This window comes from Pinus tabuliformis, chromosome J (genome assembly GCF_031772625.1).
Source record: "Pinus tabuliformis cultivar Carrire ecotype Pingquan chromosome J, CPIR1, whole genome shotgun sequence".
NCBI classification, from domain to species: Eukaryota; Viridiplantae; Streptophyta; class Pinopsida; order Pinales; family Pinaceae; genus Pinus; species Pinus tabuliformis.
Window position 1 is genome coordinate 644,788,105 of NC_142295.1, and position 7,605 is coordinate 644,795,709.

Here is a 7,605-nt window from a genome sequence, read left to right on the forward strand (position 1 = left end):
GGTTAGGAATGTTTGGGTCAAGTCATTGATAAAGTTTTGTATGAATGGATTAGTCTTGATGTTATCATTCTAGAAAGTCTCATTAAGTTTTGGGAAGTAGTCTGGAGACAAGCCCTAAAAAGGTGGCACTGGTTTTGAGGTCACGGGCTCAGAACTGAGAAATTGGGACTGCATTCCTACCTCGCAAGCTTATGCATGCGGCTGGAGGCCTATAGTTGCATGGATGCCTTTTCATGCCATCTACTGGGAGCCCAAGTCACAAAAAGTTCAATCTGACTCAGGGTTTGGGCACCTGGAGGGGTGGTTTAACTCTTGGGGTTCGTGTAGCTCCTGAGGAAGGTTAGTAAGGTTTCATTTTATTGAATCCATTTCATTAAGGTTATCAAGGAGGTTGAATCATGTCATAGTATCCCTCAGTTCATGTTTACCTTGTAGGCTGTTGAAAGTGGGTAGATATGGGAGGGGTGGTTATAATGAACTCTTTGAATGGATTTCAGTTTGTTGATAAGATCTTCTTGCCATTCACAGTCTAATGGCCCTCCTTCTAGTTCCAAAAATTTTTATGGCTAAAATTGTCCTCGTCAACATTTGGGAGACCACCCAGTCAGAGCCCCAAGTCAAAGTCTTTTTCGTTTGGGCTGGTGGTTCTTACTAGTTTTAAATTAGGTCTAGTTACCCATATGGGAATTGCTTTAGCAGATGGAGGCTTAAGAGATGGGAAATATAGAGAGAGAAGATAAGAATGGTTTGATAATTCTTAATGAAAACATTAAAATGAAATGTAAGCTAAACTATAAGATATGCTAATTAACCTAGTTGTTGATATACATATGTGAAGAAGAAAGATAACTCGTAACTAAATATATATATTCTCAAGTTATATCATTAATTACAGAAATTTGAAGATTAATTAGTTAATTCAATTAAATAGTTAATTGAATTAATTCATAAGAACATTCATATATTATTTCATTTCACTTATACTTGTAATCAATAGACAACAATACATAAAAAGTGATTGTGTTTTGATCAAACACTCATAAGCATGAGTAGCAATATATGAGAAAGGATTCAATTTATAAATTTAAGGAAAACACAACTGATGAAGGTACCAAATTTGTTTTACTTCTTTGCAACATGGAATTTGCAAATGGTTTGGAGCTTAAATTAAAGAAATAGAAAAGTGCAAATGTGTAACAAGGATTTCTTGCAAAATTTCAGAACCCCCTAAGCCTGGGCTCAACAAGGACTTAAATAGTTTTTCAATCAAAAGGAGAGAATAGTTGTAAGTTTGATATTCTCTCAACTAAATCTAAAACAAACTAGAAGAAAATAGACATTAGTTGCAATTTGGAAAGAAATAATCAACTCAAAGGAACAATTGTAGATGGGGAGCGAGTGGGTGTTTTCCATTGCTAATAGACTTCTAGAAGATGTGACAGCTCGTGAGGAGAGTCAGGTTTAATTCTCACTTGACATCTTAATACTTGAGCTTTCAATGAAGGCAATAATTGATTTACCTATTCAATAATGACCTTGGTTACTTGTAGTAACCATGAGTTTTAATAAGGAATTCCCAGGTTAACTCGAAATCCACCTTTGACAATTGTTCAATCCTTTTAATGAACTTTTTCCTGTCATTTTCCAATTCACTCTTAATATATTTGCCTCTGGGAGAGTCCCTTTTGAATCATTTATAATATATTTTCTTCCTTAATTGATTGAATGATGGATTGAACAACTGAATTATAAATTATTTCAAGATTTCTTACCAGTTTCTTAACCAAGAGTATCTCACCTTTCCAAATATGAAGCATTGTAGACTTTTTCATTTCATCAATACTTGGAAGGATTGGATAAAACCTTTTGGGGTCACCTTTCCATTGAAAAATCTAATTGATTTTACACTTAGCTTCATCATATTGGCTTTCAATATAAATGGCAACATCAAGGAAAGAGTTGACCGGGTTTTTTTGAGCCTGAATTATACTTAACTTGTTGCAGAGAAGTTGTTTCTCATGTTGAATTTATTGGTTTAATTCATGAGCTTCGTTATTTAATTTAACAAGATACAAAGTATTAGCCTCGGTTTGCTTTATCTTCCCTTATAATTCACCTATCTTTTCATCCCTCTAATTAATTTCATATTCATATTGGCCTCAAAGTAGGGAAACATGTGCTTGCTTTTGTGCTTGGACCTGTGACGATTCCTCTTCCAATTGTTATATTCTTTCAACTCTATCCTTGATAAATTCTATGACTTTAGTTTCTTTATCCACACTAGTAGAAGCATAAGATCCTACATATTGATTCAATTCCTCAAGCTCTTCATCAGGTGTTGTTGATGTGACTTTCCAAGCTATTTCCAATGAAGGTGCTTGTGAATCAATTCTTGTTGTTAAGACTTGTGTCCTCTTCTTCCCGCTCTTCTTTAGAATGGCATTATGTGGTGGGTTGTAGAATACCTCTATTGGTGTATTTCTTCAATGTTCAGCTGAATTGCAGTAGTTGGAGATGTTGGAATTGTCTCCATGCTAGGCTGAGAAATAATAGGTGTTTTAACAATAAAACATGGTTTTGTAAGAGCATTCTTTGAGATATTAGGAGAGACATCCACTGACTATTGTCCAAAAATGGTTGTAGCACTTGTTTTAGGCATTGTTGTTTCTTTCACTAGTTTAGATGGATTTGAAGTTATCTCTACAAATGCTTGCAAATCTTTGACGACATCATTAAGCACTAGATTTTCTGAAGTAGTTTATTCTTGAGAATCCACAAAAGAAACTTGAAAAAGGGTTGTAATTTGAGGAGTGACCTACTGTGTTGAAGAACTGGTAGCTTTTCCTGATATACCTTCACCTTCAGGCAATTTGAGAAAATGCAAAGGTAAGGTAGACCTTCTTGAGCATTTGTAAACTAAAAATTGTTGATAGTTGTCTTGACCGAGGTGTTTGGCTTTATTGCAAACAGATAAATAAGAAGCACCAAAAAATAATTCATCATAATGATTGGTTTCATAAACATATTTCATGATAATCGCATCAACAACTAAATTTTCGACCAACTTGGTAGGATCATGGGGCTTTGTAGGAATAATAGCCAACTTCAACTCATATAAAGGTTGTAGTTCCTTTTCAACATAAGTGAAATTGTTAAGGGTAAAAATACTAATTTGAAAAGGAAATTCAAGCCATGGTTTCTTGGAAACATTCTTTAATGCAAGGGTTATCTCTATTCCAACTGTTTGGTGAGCAACTTCTCTGCATAAGGTATTATTTAGAACATAAAACATTAAAACATGTAGTTTACCATTACTTCCCTGAACCCTAATATAGGTAAAAAATTCTTCTACGAACTAGTCCCCAATTCTTTATAGATTATCCATTGTTAATGTAGACATTCTTGGAGGCTTGGAACTGAAAATGCCTCAATAAATGGGAATCATGACAAGGTGACATATTTAATAAAAATTCTTAAAATAATTATCTTCCTACAATTTACTATGGTATATTTGGAAGGGAAAAGGATTAGCAAGTGTATATTTCTAGCCCATAGTTGGAAAATCCAAGGAGAAACAAATGGCATCCATTACAAAGGTATACATGTAAAAAGGAGGGTTGTGGGGGGGCGTTTGTTTGATGCAAAAATGGAGAATATGATTTTCTAGATTATAAAATAAGATTTGGGCCCAATTAGATATAAACCCATCAACAGCCCTATGAATGAGAGGGACCCAGACTACTATAAACTGAGAGACATTTTGATACCCAAATAACCTACAAACCATAGAAGCAACATAACCATAAGGGGGATTTAAGGATTGTATGAAGCAACATAACAAAAAGGAGGATTTAAGGATCGTATAAAATATTTTCTAGATGATTCCTCCTTGCATTTGTTAGGGTCTTGTATCCATTCTCTAATAAAACTAGGGATCTCTTTCTCTTTATTATTAGGTTCTTCTTTCACAAAGCCATCAAAAAACTGGGAATTATATATAAGATGTGGCTCAAGAAAATGATACATACCATGGAGATGTTCAAGCTTGAATGAGCCAATAATTTTCCCCCATGAAGTGACAAATTTCCTCTTTGCAATGCCCACATTCTCAACTACACAGTGAATCATATCTGTGTAGGAGAGAAGTATGGCATGCACAACAATTTTGTGAAGGTAGGATTTTGAGGCGTCTTGGTTGGTTGCCTCGAAATTTTTGTTTCCACCCTACTCTACAGTTGCCATTATCGACCTTAAGTAGTCTTCTGCTATGTCTTCCTCCAATAAATTGTATATCACATTCCAGAATGAAACATTAAAATCCATCATGCATACAATATCAGAAAATAGGAAAGAACCAGACAACTTCTCATTAATTTCTTCTAGAAATGGGCCTGTTGGTGGCCAGACCAAAGTCTTCTTCTTTGATTTAACCATCTCGACATTTGATACAGAGCTTATAGAGGTTTTATGCTGATACAAAGGAAAACTAAGGTTAGACACTCCTTTATGGGGTAAATGCGATAAAATCGAAAAATTAAATATAACTGCAATCAATCGTGAAAGCATTACATTTTTTCATGCAGGAGTAAAACACACGAAAGGTAGCCAATACAAGAAATTAAGTTTTGGGCACATTTTTCAATTTTCCACGTCAATATGGAAACTTCTCAAGAATGACAAGAGGTGGATTTTGTTATCACTCCATAATTTCCCTAGGCTAAGAAGAGAAACTTAGAGATAACCACAAACCACATGGAAGTTGGAATCTAGCCCTTGCAATTTCAGAGAGGGCTCTCTTTGTCTGAAATGTTCAATCACTCATATGTTCGGCTAGATATGATGCTCAGTAGGGTATGAATTTTAAAGGTTTTCAGGTAGGAAAGGAGACAAATCCATTGGGCATGTGATCATGTCTACCGGATTATGTTTGCAGTGATGAAATGAAGAGAAAATAGAGATTCCATAGGGGCGAGGTAGGTAGTATCTTTAGAGGTTTTTGGTTTTAGTTCATTGTAGGAGAGTGTGTGAAGGAAAAATGGAAAATGACAAAAGAGCATCAAGCATCAAGACGAATTCTAATTGTCATTTTAGCATAAAACATAGATGTCTAGCAAAACTGAAGCAGAGCACTGTTTAGAGTGAATCCGGAATCAAATATTTGTTTTAAATAGACAATAAAATATATCTTCAAAGCATGATTTGTAATAAAATATAATTTACGATAAAGTAAGAACATCTCCAAAGAAAACTAACTCAAGAATCCTTTCAAATTCCACCTTTTTATTTCATTCATTGTAAAAATGTCTCAAAAATAAGTGCAATACAATGTCTCTTTCTCCTTGACCCGACCAACAGCCAACTACAATGTTTTTATCTTTTTATTCATCATGAATGATTCGATCTCCTATCCTAGGTGGTCAAAATCATTGACCAAAACCAACTTTTAACTAGATACATCCAAAATCTAGTTCATATACTAAAAAATAATAGTTTTCCTTACAAACAATCCAAGCCTAAAACATTACTCACTTGGAATATTGACCAATAAACATTAAACACAACTCCTAAGATAATTTTCCACCTAACTCCATGAACTAAACCACTTCTCCATGTCAAAAATTTGAATTTTGAAATGAAAAATGTTGATTATCCAAACTCGCGGCTCATTAGGCAGTTTCGTAGCAAAACGAAGTAGCTTCCATTTTTTGTATGGTTGCGGCCACTTTATGTCAAAATGAAGCTAATGGGTATGTTTCAAATACCCCTGTGATGGTGTTGAACGTCTCTAGTAAGATTCAAAATGTCTGTAGACCTCCCTTTGACCTATTCCCCACTTTCACAGCAAGACTGTCAACTTTCATAGCGTGACTAATATTCCTTTAATATATCATAAACGGTGAATCATATTGAACTAAAATTTATACAGAAAGTTAATATCATAATAATTATTCTCCACACCAAAAGTGAGCCAAATCTGACTTACATAATTCGAGAAAATATGAAAATGGATGTAGGTGACAGTAGCTTGTATCTAGAAAATAGTGAAGCATTTTGAGCTCAAATTAATTGGGTTTATTCATCTCACTCTCATGCATATACTATACATATTTTAGGGAAAATGGTTACAGGTTCTAATAGATATGATGAAAATATGGTGACTGTGTGAAAACGCAGCGCAAAAGTGTAGCACTCCATGGTTGAGATACCTCTGATCAGTCCCTGAGTTTCTTGATGACTTTAGTGGGCATGAAAAGGCCTAAATAACATCATCTTCCTCCTTATAAACTTTATTTTATCTCACAAAGCCCCCCAACCCTCTAAATTTCACTTTCATCAAAAATGCAGCGCCAATGAGAAAGTGTAGCGCCACCTGTCCTCTATAGAATTTGATCAACAGTGATGTCTTTGAACAAGATGCACATCCTTTTCATGATGATAACATAATTCTAACCATGTTGGAGACCCCTCTCAAACCTTTCTTCATAAAAAATACCAAACATTTATTTCCACACCCAAAAACACAGCGAAGATGAGTTTTTTCTCTTGCAGGATTTATATGACTTTTTGTTGGTTCATACATGCAATTGAGGATTCATTCAGCATTAAGGGATAAGGATAAAATTCAATTTGCATCTGTGAAGGAAAATTAACTATCGGTATGTGAGAATTGTAGTGTTATGTGGACTTGTAGCGCCCCTGCCTCCCTTTCGCAACGATGATTGCTTTGATGTAGACTTAACCTCTAAACTTAGGTGACCCACTTATGATACTCAAGATTTGATGATATGAGCCCTATACTCCTCTATAATGACAAATGACCCCTCATAATTGTTAATTCAAATCATGACTCCTTATGACGTTATAGTTTGAATTATGGAAAAAATACTCTTTTTTGACTCAACATATTTCCAATGGCACTTTGAAAAAATTGGCCTCTTTGTACAAAAAAAACCCCTTTAGACCATGACACTTATGAAACCAGGACTAATAGTTACAAAAATGACCTCAAATGAACTAATAAGACAAAAGTGATTTGGATTCCCATATTATAGGACCCTAACAGATTTGAACAAAATATGTGTTGGTTGTCGTAGTGGGTGTTTACATCTTCCCATGAACTAAAGCCTGAAAGGAACAAATGATATGTGCTAATGGAATTGTCGGGGTGACTAAATTTGAGATGACATGGTGGGTAAACATATGTAATCTAATGGAAAATATTGTAAATGAATATAATTGTCATGTTGATAGGTTGATACATCCCGTAGATGGGATCCCTAAAGAAATAGGAGGAGTTCATGTTAAAAGTTTCAAGTGACCTTCGGGATTACGTGGAAGGTGGGAGCTAAAGTCCTAATAATATAACTAGAGTGGAAGCATGAGCAGGTCCTACAAGCATAGGTTACATGTTGATTTGTCCCAAGAGTTTGTCCCTCGCACTTTTGAATGGAAGAGCACATGAAACCTTTGGGGAAGCTTGTTTCAAGGTGACGTGGAAGGATGGTGACGTGAGGGCGAATCAATGCTATAAGTCAAGTCTTGTGGCAAGAAGGGCCCCAACGTAAGAAGTCATCCTTATGTCACCCTGGAAGGTGATCCCAGGAC